Below are 16,238 nucleotides of genomic sequence, written 5' to 3' on the forward strand. Positions count from 1 at the left end.
ACTATACCATTGTTTGAATAAAAAGAGCAATATCTGTTGAACAGATCAGTATTTAGAAATTTCTTTTGGGTGGACCTTTCAGATAGCTTCAGCTATTCAAAAAAAATATTATCTTGTAAAAAATGTTATGTATAAATCCCAATTTTAATTTTCATTTCGGGTGCGAGAGAAGGAGAGGAGGAGGATTCCAGCCCCCTTAATCCGAAAAACTACGGATGAAGTAGATGTTTGCTATTTTTCTGTGACTCTTAACTTCAACTGAGATTAATTCACTTTGCTGGAACAAGATATCGCTTTGTTGAACAGAATAAGAACTTAGAGGGTATTATCTTCCAACTTGGAGAAGCACTGTAACAATATCAGATCAATTTTGTCAACAACCGTTCTTAATTGAACTGTAGATATTCAATATTTTTGGAATACATATTCTGTATTTAGCCCATTTTTGATTTTCCGAGCAGTAGCATTTGACAATAGATTTAAGTGAAGTCAGTTATTCAGTTTCAGAAATTGTGGACCTCAAAGGTTTAAAATAAAAATCTCCAATAACAGACTGAATTGTACTTAATGTGATAATAACATGGTAAACAACATAATGACTGCGATATACTCTAACTTAACCGTAATTAATTTTTTAAAATCAACTCTTTTAAGGGATATATAAGCATATTCTTATATATGCAGTAACTTCACTTTTATTTGGTAAGTGTCATGAAAAGTTTACAGTCTTTCATTGAAGAATCTATCTTATCAACACGTGTAAGTGTTGGTTTCATTAAAATAAAGAATTTTAAAATCCTAAATCTTCTTTACTAAGTACTCGAGCATATATGTATATAGATTTTTCAAAAATCTGATACTCTCATTTAGGTATATAAAGTTAAGCTAACCATCAATGATAACCATTTTATATATTCGACATGTACTCTGAAGTCTTAACTGCATTTTATGCTGTTAATTTAGCCTAAATAAAAATTAATTAAAATTATTTTATCCTCGTGTTCCACCCAGTCGCTTCTCAAAAACGCTTTTACATGTTTTCCAGAAATTAATTACTCTCCGGCAAGGAATAAAAATGAAAAAATCAAAATTTCAACCTTCATGTGGTTCCCATAGTTTGACGTGAGTCGTTGCAGGAGCACACGAATTCATGCTCGTTAAGTCTCATAAATTTTTTAATAAACCAAAATATTTATGAGACGATTAAGTATAAATCCTTGTTAAGGAATTTCAATTTAACTGAAGGGAGTCGCTCAGGGCGGTAGTCAATTTATTGTCATTAATTTTTATACTCATTATAAAGGAAATAAAACATTTATGTGCAGTAAGTAGCCATAATTGTCACAATATTATAATTAAACGAAATTGTTTGTCAAAAGGATATAAACTCTATTTAATTAATTGACAGTAATTGATAATTTATTAATGATTATTAATGTGCTGTATTTTTGTCAACTGAAAAGAAATTCAAAGCTTCTAAAAACCGATTTCAATAATGCTGATAGTGATATAATACCTTAGTAATTTATTTGTTTTAATATTTTATAATTTATTAATTAAATAAATATTTCTAGGTAGTGTAGAAAAAATTCAAAAATTATACATTTTTTAATGTTGATTGTTTTGTTTAAATATTTATTTATTAAAAATTTTTTATTAAATCTTGTCAACATTGATGTTTACATAACTACAAATTAGACTTTGCAGAAATTTTGTTAAATAATTCAGTTGAAAATATGGAAATTTTATTGTTCACTTATGTTTGACTTAATTTTCGCAACAAAAATGACAACACAAATTTGTTGCATATTTATGAGAATAATTAGTAGTCCTTTCACTTCCTAATCCTTGTTGCACAACAAAGGAGGACGTAGCTGTTGGCGTTCTACATACCATCAAGTTGGAAAGACAGTTAATAATTATTCAACAAAGCTCAACTTATATTTTTTGTTAGTTATTTTTTGGGATTTTTGAGCACAATCCGGCAGATCTGACAGCAGCTGTCAAATTTTTTTTGTTAATTTTAATATTTAAAGGAATTACTTAATTTTTGCTAGAGCTTGTTAAAGTGTATAGTTCTTACAGAATAACAAATTAGAAAAACATTTTTAGAAACGAAAAAAGAAGTCACATCTGTTTGTACTAATACTATGATAAAAAAAATAACGTGAATTTGTTTATAACTTATTTATTCCTTATAAATCTATTTTACGCCTTCAAAGTACACTCTTCCCGATATAATATACTTATCCCATAGTTTTGTTCAATACTAAAAACAGTTGTGAAACTGTCCTAATTCTGTCTTAACTATGTTATATCCCTGCGGGGAATACTTTGAGCTCAGGGCAATATAATGTTTGAGTAGGGTGATATATTGTCGTGTTGCAAAAACTGGAACTATCTCCTCATAATAATGATTTTTTGTGAATAGCTTTACATCAACATTGCATAATGCTCAAATACAGTTCCCTGTTAGCCGTTTGCACCGGTGGAAGGCACTCACGATGCAGGAAATCACGATAATCGAAAAAAACCGTTGACATACAATATTGAATGACTTCGATCTTTTTGATCTTGGTTACTTGATAAGATAAGATAGTGCATATGTTGGCAAAATAAATGTATAAACTTTTGCTTAGAGTCAACAGATAACATTGTTCTTAATTTTAGGGAATCATGTATTAATTATTATTGTAATTCAATAGTATAAGAAGTAAAGGCAGATTTTATGCTCTTAAAAAGTCTTCATCTCTATTGTTTGTTAGGAGACAGCAAGTAATTCTTTCAGAATATCTTATCATTCTTGTGAAGGCTGTAATATAGACATACATACGAATGATGATTCTTCGTTAAAATGCTGTTTTCTTAAAATATATCTCACCTTTTAAAAATACTTCAATATTTCCTTTGTTAAAAATTAAGTAAATGGTCATAGTAATATGTTTCAATTTCATTCTGAAACTCGAACTTATAAATCAGTCTGGATATATAATATATGGATATATAATTACAATAAATAAAAAAATATATTTAAATAATAATAATATATAATAATTTATAACGCCACCGGCATACCACAGGCTAGGATCATTGTATTGTAATAGTTTATAATGCCGCACGGTATTTTGATGTATTATTATGGTATATAACGTTCCGGCTTTTTGATGCCATTGGCTACAACCTATTGTAACAGCTTAGAATTATAACAACATAGACTAGAATTCCTTTTTTTTAGATATTTTTTTTTTAGATATTAAATAAACAACGTCCTTACTTTCTCCCTGGCCTTTTACTATCTCTCGAACTAGTCAATAAAACAAGTTTATTGCAACGACCTGGAGTAATACCTCAGCAAAGTCAAAGGACGTATCCATGTCGTTACAATATATTTGATAAAAAAATATTATGCTCATAATTCTTTTTATTTGTAATATAAATATATTTGGAATAATTTTCATTTTCAAAACGAAATAGTGGAAAACTTTCATCACTTTTATCTTAACCAAAAATTGCATTAATAATCACTTTACTATCGAATTGCCGTTGGCTTAATTAGCATTTTTGATAAGTTAAGTGTCAAACTTCTAAGACACCCAAAAATAATAAAAGCAAAATGTTTTAGATAATATTTTGTACTTTTACTAACTGAAATCATCAAATCGCTTCGCCTACAAACGGTGCGAGGCTCAAATAATTCCGAAAATTAAATAAACACTTCCAGAACTGAACTGCCGAAGTTGCTGAATTAATTACAGATGCTTGATTTGCGCCTCCTGCGGGGAGGCAAATGTATGCACATATTAAATTACTGTAGTGACTGTCGCGTCGTAGTATGAAGAACGTGACTTTCTAATATTTTGAATTATCCTGCGATGGAAATTTCATAAAATTTTAAAATTCACGCAAAAATCGCTTAAATAAACAAAATTTTCGTGTTTTGCTGCATAATTATTTGACTTAAAAGTTCCTGCCCATTCCCTTCGTGGGGTCGTTGTTTGTTTTTCGAGTACACAAGAATTTAATTAAGTCTATCTTAAACTAAAACTGATTAATCAAAAGTCAAACATTTGCTTTAATAATTAATTTAATTAATATTTCTTTTTTCATTTTTTTCCATAAACGAATTGCAACATTATTGTTTCAGTTTTATTTGTCTGTTCATTTTATTGTTTCATAAATTGTTTCTGTTGAAATTCAATAACTTTATTCCACACAATTGCACTCGTGACGATAATAATTTTCACTTACTAAAAACTTTCATTCATTGCTTCTTCCCAGAAGAAATTGAAGAAATATTCTCTCTTGCAGCTTAACAGCCATCAACTTACATTTTCCACAACAATAATGATGAAGTGCTTCATTGTTCACTAGGATTTGGAGGAGTTAGAAATCAAAAGCTGAATAAACCGAAAATATGAAATTGATGATGGTAAGATAGAGGAATTGTGAGGGAATCCATCACAAAGAAGCATTGAAACAATAAAAACATTTACGGGAAACTTTTAGTTTTGTGTTTTTTTTTTTAAATTAATTTGATTTCAATGTTAATATATCGGAGCAACTCTTAATTGAAGATTTCATAATTCTTAATTACTGCTATACATTTAACATAAATATTTATTTCAGAACTGATGTATCATTTAGCTATTATTTGAGAAAAATATCAGCATAATTTTTAATGACTACATATACCGTAACATTTTTCTATTAACTTTGGGTCAGTTGGCTAATGAATGCTGACTCTGAGCTTCATATTTAGCAGGGCATGACTTCGACTCCTGGTACTTGCAGTCTCAGAAGAAAATTATTTACGAATTATCAAATATAAGAAATAATTGTAACGCTACTAATGAAGGGTTTTTGACAATACTCAAAGCAGCTGTATGGTAAGCCAACAATTCAATTAATTAAAATAATATAATTATAAATTATATTAATTAAAATAATAAATATAAAAGAATTTTTGTTGTTGTAGTTCACTACTTCTCGAAACCTCTATTTTTCTATTAACTATTAAAATAATTCCTTCTGAACATGGCTGTAGCCAAGAAGTATCAAATAGATACTTCACTGAACTAATTAATTCCAAGCTTTTATTAAATATGCTTCAATTTGATATTTTAATGGTTATACTACTGTGGACAGTTGAAGAGTTATGGTGGTTCATTTTGCTGGGAATGTTATTAATATAATACATATACTTCTGAGAGAATATTAAATAAATGTTATAGATAGATCGCGTAAATAGTTTGGCCGAACAAATCAAGAAATCATCTACAGAGAATAAAGCACTTTGGTATGGACAATATTATCTTAGTTATTACCGAAACCGCTACTCTTGCATTAGTCTACCTAGTTTAGAGAGAAAATATTAAAACGTCAGATAAAAGAGGCGACCACATTCAGTCTTTCAATGTGACTTTTCTCCTTGAAAAATATGTAATATTCATATTTATAAAAAAATAACGATCTCAGAGATCACAGTGTAATTTTATCTAGCCAGTTATATACATTTGTTTATAATAAATACTTGATTTGAAGTGTTCTCAATATATTGTTGCGTTGCATTATCTTGGTAGGTGCCCAAACCGACAGAATAAACGACAGCTAAATCCAGAGAAGGACACCGCTAAGACGTTTTGTTTTGCTATGGCTATAAAGGATGTGTATATAATTATGTAGTTCTTAAAATTATGAGAGAATAACGAAATTAGAAACTAGTACATATGCATCTTAAATAAATTTCATTCATAATAATGCGAAGGATACTGAAGTTTAGTAGGTTTTCTGCTTATGTGTAATATAAAGTTCTTATTCTATGCTTAATAAAAAATTAGTTGATTTAATTTTAAATACATATCTCTTTAAGAATTGTGTATATATATCTAATTTTTTAAAATCAAATATAAATTCGTGAATTTTATTACGTTTAGCCATAAAGCAGGAAATAATCGAATTTAACTTGAAAAAATATTTAAAGCGAATATAAAAAAGAATTTCGTTTGTTTCACAGTTTATTGCAATTTATGCACACGAGTTCACATGCTATGAAATTCAATTTAAAAAATATTAAAATGCTTTCAATATAAAAACTGCAAACTACAATAACCAAAAATGCATAATTTATTGGTTACTAGTAAAGTATTTTCTTCAATATTATTAACTTGAATTTTTTTTTGCAAAATCAGCAAATTTTCATTCAACTGCATTATGAGTATGAATTTTGAAAAATTTGTGATATATGCGCTTTAGTTTCGTGTATGTTATCTTTACACGAGTGTCTGACTCAAAGCCTGAGGGAGTCTTCTTTTTGGCACAAGGATTAGTTAGGTTTTTTTCCAGCTCATATAAACTAACATCTTTGCATGTTAATGGGATTTCCTGTTAGTTTATTTAAAACTTGTTATATTTATCTTACTTTGATCTCAAAACTCTTGAAATAATTTTAAAAATTCCATTCATATATATATTATTGTCCTTAACAAAAGTATACATAAAATAGTGTTTTCAGTTATGTTAATAAATACTCGTATTTCATTAAAATTTAAAACCGTTAATAAAATCATTTTTTCTACATTATATTCTTAATATTTTCTGTTCCTTTATGGACAGTAATTTACCAATTAAAAGCGCTTACATTTGTGATTACTTTATTATCCTTTATTGTGTGCATAAATTAATATTTTAACAGAAAAAGGGAGATTGACTTAAACTTTATCAATGACAGAAAATGACTAAATTATTATTAAAATAAAGTTATTAAAAAAGATATAAATAAGTTGTTTAATATTGAAGTAATCTTTGTATCCTACTCATTACATAAATTTATATTGATCGTTGCTCTTGAAATATATAGATGAAAAGAACATTTTTTTTTATAACTTGAGTTTCTTTTTTTACTTCTTAATGACATCATTTTCATGGCTTTCGTTATTTCATAAAACAGAAAAAAATAAGAAAAAAACGAAAAGAATAAAGAAACACATTTACGAAATTACAAACTCTTATGTCTTTCGCATACAAATAGTCCTAAAATCGGGCCGTTCTACAAGTAATTAAGCAAATATTTTGACCGCATTTGCTTGAGGGTCACATACGAGCTTAAAATAAACTAAATAAAAATAAATAAAAAGAAAATGCCTTCCTTCGAGTGTTCTTTTCGCTTTTATACCAAAATGTCCTTAAGTGACAATCAAGAAAAGTCAAATGTCACTTGCACTTGGTAGCTTCATCAATTTCAATTAATCCTTTTCGTACTTAAGTTAATAGCAACAAAAAAAAAGAAAACATTAAAAGCCTTTTTCTTTACATTTTGCTTTTTTATTTTGTTTAAAGATACCACAAAGATTTTAGTACGTGTCAAAGGGAAAATACTTAGAAATGGAAAATTTTCGGCTTCCAATAAATTTCAACATTTAGAAAATTAAAAAAATTTAGCTTTTTTTGTATATTTTGTGACAATAATTATTTTCAATTACTGCTTAAACACTGAAAAATTATAGGTTGTCCTTCAAAATATTAATTTTCTTGCCAATATCTGTACGAGCGTTTGTGTGTTCTCATATTGTTAATAATTATTATTGGTAACATAAAGTAAAAATATAATTGATTTATAATATGTTAAAAATAATTTATAATCTTTATTGCATATATATTTTCTTTTGAATAATTCAACACTGATGTATAATTGGAATATAAATTTATTCTTAAGCATTAAAACGAATGCGGCTCACGTAGCGTATGAGTGTTATATTTGGCGGGTAAAGTTAAGGCTATTGTCATTTAGTTATATGTTATAAACCCCGAAAACCGAGGATTTGCTAAGGTTAGGTAATATTAGTCCAGATAACTGTAATATTAATAGCGTGTGAGTTAACTCAACAATGATTTAAAGGAGCAGTAATTTTAATTTTCCGACTAGTAGCAATATATATTTTATTGTAGTCTTCAAGTTTATACACATGATGTTTCAGGTTTCAGATACAATCAATCAATTGTATAATAACAATAACTATTTCTGATGTGAATGGCTGTTGATTATATACTACTTTTCAGGTGAACTTGCTTCTCTATATGTTATGTGATGCTGAAACTATGATAAATACGTCGAAAAATACATTAAAGATCGTGCTCTGAAACTGTTCAATATAATTGACAGTCACAATAATCCAACTCTCAGCATCCTAAAAATACAGCGAAATTTGAAAGGCACAGGCAGATACAAAGACATCAGATCCATCATATTATAAAGCCCCGTATTCAGTGATTCTTAGTGTGACTTAAAACTGTCCACAGATAAAATAGAGTAAAGATGCTGATTCACCAACTCAGACATCTGAATATCAATATATATGATAAATACGTGTAAAAACCAGTACTTCTAAATGTATTTGAATAGTTAATCGACTTAAAGCAAAAATATATCCGTAGGAATAAGTGAGTATTTTGAAATTTTAATAAAGTTATGATAACTTTATACCTTGTGTGCTTTACATTGTTCATAGTTTCGATATGTTGTTAAGATTGCAGTATCGAATGATTTGATGTAAGTTTAATATATTCTTCGAAAGATTTTACATAGGTACATATCTAATGTATTATTCTTGTTTGTACTCAGATCTACTTTTGTGAATATAAAATCAAAGTTTAGAGCTTTATTTAAAGGTTTGCGTATACATTTTTATTCACCTTGCTTTTTAAACAAACTTAATAAGTTTCTGAAACTATAAAACCTACTAAACTAAAGAATAGCCTCCATCACATCACACACTACCATATTTGTTATTTTGAGTTTAAAATACAGCAACTTTATAGTTTCTAAGTGCTTTCATATCAATCAAAATAATTACACTTTATATTTCGCAACAAGTTGCATTAAACTCAATTGAACTTCTTATGGAACATAAGCGTAAGATGAACAATGTTTACTCAAGTCAAAGAGAACAAACAAGTTAGTGATTATTGAGCCAACTAAGGAGAAAACAGAAGAAGATAATTAATTTTCCTCAGATACATTTTAAAATTGACACTGTTTGCTACTTGAGCACAATATTTCTATCCTTAAAGTTTTTTTTAAAGTCAAAAACATTTCTAAATACAAAAAAAGTGCAAAAAATAAAAGTGCTTAAATAATAGCGTCACTATTGGTGCTAGATGCATTTCATTTTGAATGTGGACATCGACGTATACCATCATTTCCGTTTTATTTCACAATTTTGCGGCACGAAAGTAATTGGAAGTCATTCCTCATGATTATAAATGAGTTTGTAACTGAAATTGAAATGTTTTTCACTTTGTTTAAGCTAAACTTTCATTTATTTACACATATTTGCACTTGAGTTTACTCACATATAAGATCTGTTTCAAGTCTCTTTATTTAAGTTAGTTTTTTATGTTAAGTTTTCCTTAACTTAAGTAAATTTGTTAGTAGCACATACAACAACATATATTCCTGCAACAATATTGCCAGCAATTTGACTAACTCATTGTCGTTTGTTGCATGTTTCATCCTGCATTCTGGATTCTCCACACAGCATTTTGCATCCTCGCTGCTGTGTTGCTCCAGCAACGGGAAATAGTGTAAAAATGTCAGCATACTATCATCACTCCATTTTACATCAAATAAACTACTTTTCTGCTTTTCCCTTTCCTCTTCTGCATTCTCTCTGATATTGTTTGAGCGTTTTTTACGTTTCAACATTTTTCAATTTATTTGTTGAATTTGCGTTTTTTTTTTGTATTGTCTTAAGAAGTAACTTATTCAGTTGGAGATGAAAAAATTGCGCCATAAATAAGTAAATAGAGTTACTAAATGCAGTTTCATCAGAGGTAAGTACTGCTAAAAAGAGGGATATATATGTTGATTAAGTGTTGGAAAATGGGTTTCGAAACAAACGTATGAAATAATTTTATTTAAATAAAATTCCATTCGTTGAAAAATTACGCTAAGGTGCTTAATTTTCAGCTTATTAAATAAACTGTAGTTATCCGACAATTCTAATTTAGTTAAGAAAACAAAATGAATATTAAATCTATTTCGAGCTCCTTGCGAGATTTAGATTGTAAGAAATACATTTACTTAATAATAAAAATATAATACTTAGGTATCTACTCGGGGAACAGTCTTTTCAATTAATGATTAATTAATTGCATTATACATCGACGCAGGGCCTATGATTTTTAGAGACTCGTACGATTTTATGGCAGTAGATAAATGGGTTAATCTTCGTCTAATTGTTGTCAAAATTTAATCAAACTCGCTTTGTGTATAAAGAACAATATGGAAGAAAGTACTAAATTTGTTATTAAAATATTAAATTCTACTTCTACTTTAAGTAAAAGTGGCGCAAAACAAATACATGAGTGTGGATTCGCAGTATTTTCACGGGCCGATAACATGATGGTTATGTAGACTTTAAAAATGATGATAGAGCCCCGCTGTCAAAAAAACCAGGAACAGAAGGAACAGAATATTAAAAAAGTAGAAGAAATTCTTTGCAATTACTGCTTTGTGTTTGCGGTACTCACCGAATAGGAGACTGAGATACCAAAAAGCATAGCCTAACAAATTGTAACTGAAAGTTTAGGTAAACATAAGGTTTGTTCCAGCCTAAAGATTAAAGAGTTCAGCATGCACTATAGCATAAAGTGTTCATGGGGAGAGAATACCTCGTTATAAATGACATTGTTGATATTGTATGCACTTGATTAGGCTCTTTTCGACTTCTAGTTATTATTCAAACTGAAATGAATAATGAGAGAAAACCAGTCATCCAAAACGATTCAACTGATGCCCTAAAGGCAGTCCTAGTCGATAAAGAATATTGTGAAATATAAGTTGCACATTGCGAGCGTCTCGAGATTATTTTGTATAAACAAGGATAGTAAATCAAAACAATAGATGCTTTGTGAAATCTATTAAAACAAGTGTTTTCGTGTCTAAATCAGTTTGTATATATTGAATTTATGTTATCTTAAAGAATGGTTTAAACTTTAAACTTACTTCCAAATAGAAAAAACTATATATTTTGGCTCATATAGAGCACTATACTAGTTCTGTACCTCAAAATCCAAAATAATAATTGATGAATCGTTTGTATATAATTTATTATCACACTAGCAGATGTTATGATTCCTCTTATGAATTAAATTCCATGTAATAATAACAGTTTATAATTGTTTCACTACTTAATTAAATAGAACTTTCCGATAGACCTAATATTTATTGGTATAAATAAATTATTTTTATTTTTTTTTTAGGTTTAGGTAATGCATTTCATAAATTCATAATTGAATTACTAAATGTAATGTAAATACATTTTGAAATACGAATTTCAAAGCGCACATGTAACACTTTTTTATTATTTTCATTGTTTTATGTATAAATTTTGATCGGTTTATAGCTCATATAAGTGGAAACATTTAATGGAAGTGGTTAATTATTTTGCACAAGTTTGAAATTGCCTCATTTTGATGGTTTTATTCAGAATTAAACTATGATACCGTAAATTATTGATTTATAAGCGCATGTAGTAACTCACCATAGTGTGAAGTATCATTGGTGTTAAACGGAAGTGCAATAGAAATTGTGGCCAACCCTTACACAATCATGGTTAGCAGACTTGATGTGTAATATTCAATTGGGTATTTCATATTGGTTATTTGTGAAACATTCCATTTAAATGGATATATGCTGGTAAATATATATAATAAATAGAAATGCGAATAGGTACAGTAAACAACAAATTTAGTACAATAATTTATTTTAAATGCTGTCATAAGCTGCATGATTGCACAGAGTAGTAGAGAAAATTTTAATGGATGGTTATTTTAATATAAATAACATAAAATTTACTTTACCAACCAAATAGTTTCATTTGTATTACCTAGGTAAGTCTTTACTAAATTGTGATAGGTTTGTAGTGCATTCTAATTGGATTAAGTAATTTCTTACTAAGAAAATTGTTTGGATTCATACATAACTAAATCTAAGGAATTTGTTTATAACAATATTTATATTACTATTAATAATATTATTTTGCTATTAGTATTCTACGATCAGGTAAAATTTCTTTAAACAAATTTGTAAACAAATTGGGTTACCGTGGGCGTATGAGTAACATTTTTATATTGAGTAAAGTATATTAGTGGGCTTTTGTTGAAAAATAAAATAGTTAATTTGTATCAAAATACAATAGAACTAATATTATGCATGACAGTTTATTTTAAGTAGTATTTTTGGTACATGTAAGGCTTTCACTAGGATCGTGTGATATAATGAATATGAACACTGTAGCTAAAAGCAGATTTGTGGTTCATAGTAAGTTTATTAAAAAAAAAAAAAGAAAAATTCAACAAGTAGGAATTTAACAAATTTGTAAATGCTATCACCTGGTTGAACTGCTTGTTGGGTAAAATATTATTTTGATAGCCTTGTAAGGCGTAAAAACACTTTATTTTAATTAAAATAGCGAGGTCATCTAAAGATTTCAAATATATAGTACTATCTTGACAGACTCGAAAGATGTGAATCATCTTGACAGACTGGAAAAAAGTAATACCGCCTTGTTAGATTCAAAAGATTTGACTTTGTCTTGATGGACTTAAAAGACTTAATACTTTTGACAGATTTGGGTCGTATAATACATCTTTGATAGCCTAGAAAACTGCAGTAAAATTTGAGTCCGTCTTACATTTGTAAGACATAATACCGCTGTGCTAGGTTTGAAAATCTAGCTAGACTTCACATACTTGGAAACCTTAAACCAATTTGACTTACGTGCAGCTTTCTTTATTTTGTTTTATAGAATTCACACACAAGTAAAGAAATCATAAAATATTTTTGAAGAATCTATTTTGAGATTCGCAAATTCCAAACCTATTAAAATAACAAATTTAAAATTAAATTATAGAGCACTTAATTACACAAAAACTTTGGGTAAATAAATTACTTGGGTGAGATAATTTAAAGATATTAAAGGTTTTCTGACAAAAAGTATTTAAGATTAATTTTTTTGGTCATTATAAATTTCAGTAAAAATTAAAACTAAAGTATCCCTTCCCATGCACCAATAAATAGTTTCATCCAACTCTATATATATACTTTTTAAACGACACACGCTCTCAAATAGAATTCTTAATAACTAAAATAAAATCAGTGTAGAACGTGTCCTCATTCTCTTTCATTTGTTAACCATATTGTTGCGGCTATTATGGTTAATTTTTTTCTCTTTTTTAATTTTTACTGCAAAATAGAACAATTTAAGACTTGAATTGTTCTACTGGTTTTTTATAATCTTTGCTTCCACCATTTCTTTGTCGACATTACACTCTAATCCCTTTTTTTAGTTTTATATTATTAAGGATTGTAACAAATGTTTAGTTTTTTTTTTATAAGGGAATATTGGTAAATTTTTTAAAACCAATATCATTTAAAAAGAATTTGATAATAATTAGAAATGTCGCCATTTATAACAAAATGCTATTTCTCATTTGGTTGGCCTAACATGTTTAATGAGATTTCTTGATTTTTTAGTATTTTTCCTTATTCCTTTTCCTAATTTAGAGAAAAGTATGTTATATCTAGTTCATATATAACTGTATTTATATAGCTTGTATGTATGAGTATAGCATTTGATAAGTGAATACACGTTGCTGATTGTTTTGTTTAAATAAGATCGGCTCAATTGTACCTTAGAAATGGGTCCGTTGCGACGCCACAGCTTATATATACATATATATAGATAAGCAGGTATACATATAGTTTAATTATTTAATGTTAAAAAACTGTCAGTTATTGCTTAATCTGATGAAGTGACAAACAATAATCCAGTCAAGGCGTATAGAGGGGTTATGAAGTAACCTTGCAGTTAATAGAGAGTAAAAGTGCTCAAGTGCACTGACTCAACTAGCCTCAACATAATAATACAACAAAAAACTATTTTCATTTAGAAAATGATATATTTAAACATTATTTAAATAATTATTCTAACGCAGTTAAGTTTTAATAACTATATGTATACATAATAAGTTATAAGTTACATATTTATGTATATGAGTCACGAAAACTATTAGATTTTCATTTCATTTTGATATATTGATGTGCGTCTTTGCTGTGAATTATGATTCTAAGTTGATCGACAAACCAATCGCACATTGCACGATTATGAACCTTCATCCATTCATAAAATGTGATTCGTGTAACTTCTTTATATATTAAAGAATGGTAATCTTAAATTTTTCGATCTATTGAAGCCAGTTTTTTTAAATTCGTCATTTTAATATTCCAGAAGCCTCTTTCTTTTAAGGATCTAAGCCAAGCTCAAAACCTTCTACGAAAAAGTATCTGAAACTTTGTGCTTTAAGGTTTAAGGTAGTTTGCTTTCTTTATACGGTAACACAATGGTCTAATAGGCCGAAGTGGTACTTTTGGATCGTCTACACAACCTAACCTAGGTTTTAATATTCCAAAATTTGTTTTTGTATGTATTTTTTTGTTTGTCCCATTCAGAAAATTAATTTAGTTTATTCAACCAGATTTTAACTGAATCCCATGTTAAAATATTTTTACTCGACACATCATTAGACCATATGATGGTTTTCATATCTTCTTTAGCACATGAGCTAAAATTTATCTAACAAAATGGTCAGGTAAATTTAACTAGTGTGTGGTTAGAGCATATTTTTCTGAGTGTAGGTTCTTAGTAGATAATTTAGTGTACTAAAATAGTATATCGAAATTATATAAAATTTTGATAGATTGTAGAAAAATCAAGAGAAATAGGAATACATATTTAGTTTTAATAATAAATGAGAATTAAATAAATTTTCTGTATATAGAAAATTTAAATAAACTTAAAAGCAATAACTTAGATGAGCTTTTTAATAAGATTTTTTTATTAAATCTCAAACAAAATGTAAACAATGAGCTTAGTCTCATGCTTTTCCGTTGTTTTAAGGACATTGTCACAAAAATGCTATTAAAAATCAGCTGAATGTTTATGGTCATGCCAGTTTAATGTTAATGCCCAGCGGCTGCAAAAGTTTCTTCCACGACTGATAGATACCATAATACGCACATTTATTATTTTCCAATAAATTATAATATCGAATATTTCTCATCCCACTTTGAATTTTTGAGGCAATAAAGTTAGCGAGCATTTGAGCATCAAAAAATAAATTTTATAATTTTGTATCGCAGGGCAAAGTACGTCTTACCTATTTTTGGCAGCCAATAAAACACAGTGCTCGTAGAAAATTAAAAATGAAAAGTCGAAAAGGTATTGGAACACAAGGGCACCAACAGTTGGCACGGTTCTTAATTTTTATCGTAAATAACGTGAAAATACATAATAAATATAACCGAATTACGTACGCAGCAACGTTATGCGTTACGTACTCGTAGCATAAAACTGCGTTGTTTGACCATTAGCGTAGCGTAAGCCGCCGCTTTGCAACACTGATAAGGGCAAGGGACATTTATTTATTTCAGGTCACATTCTATAGATAGTACAGACGAATTATGTATTGTTGCTGTATATAATTTTATGGCGCCTGATTTTCAATCCTTGAGCTGTGCCTGCCCCGATTTCGGTCCTTGCTGCGAATGCTTTTTGCAAAATGTATTGTACGGCAGGGTGTTGTAATAAAAGTGCGCTACTTATTTTTATTTCATATTAAAATTACCTTTTAATACGTATTTATATTATATTATTCACGCTTTAGCTGTTGGAAGCTAATGAAATTGGCTCGGGTGATAATTCACTACGTTTCTGAATCATAAAATCATGAACTAAATCAATCTGGACACGTGAATGAGTGCAAAATGATGTTGGATTTTATGTGTGCTCTGTATCAAAAATTTTTAAGCTGCTTTAACAAAAGGTTCTATTTATTGGGATTTTTAATTAAAATTATGTTTACCGGCAGTGAATCATAAAATCACAAACAATATATGATATAACACTATAGTGTTTCTTGGAGTTTGTTAATTAAGTTGCTTTAATGAACTTGCCTGTAAAGTATAAAATAACGAAATAATTAAACATTTGTTTATATATTTTTTAAATCAAAACATAAATAGGTTTAAAACACAAAAAAAATTGTTGCTAATGATGAACATGTGTAGTGACAATAAGTTTATGGCATTCTATTAAGGTTAATTTGCTACTACAATTAGAAAAAGGATGATTGATCTGAATTTAAAACGATTGAAGTGCTAGATCTCGTATAAAATATTC

At 28.3% G+C, this 16,238-nt stretch overlaps 1 protein-coding gene across 1 annotated transcript in view; it reads left to right on the top strand.

Moving 5' to 3' along the window:
• Positions 1-16,238, top strand: part of LOC119674087 (hillarin-like) — a 53,537-nt gene that overhangs the window by 5,559 nt on the left and 31,740 nt on the right. The gene's annotated exons all lie outside the window — the stretch shown is intronic.

The sequence above is a fragment of the Teleopsis dalmanni genome, chromosome 2 (genome assembly GCF_002237135.1).
Source record: "Teleopsis dalmanni isolate 2A chromosome 2, ASM223713v2, whole genome shotgun sequence".
Lineage (NCBI taxonomy): Eukaryota > Metazoa > Arthropoda > Insecta > Diptera > Diopsidae > Teleopsis > Teleopsis dalmanni.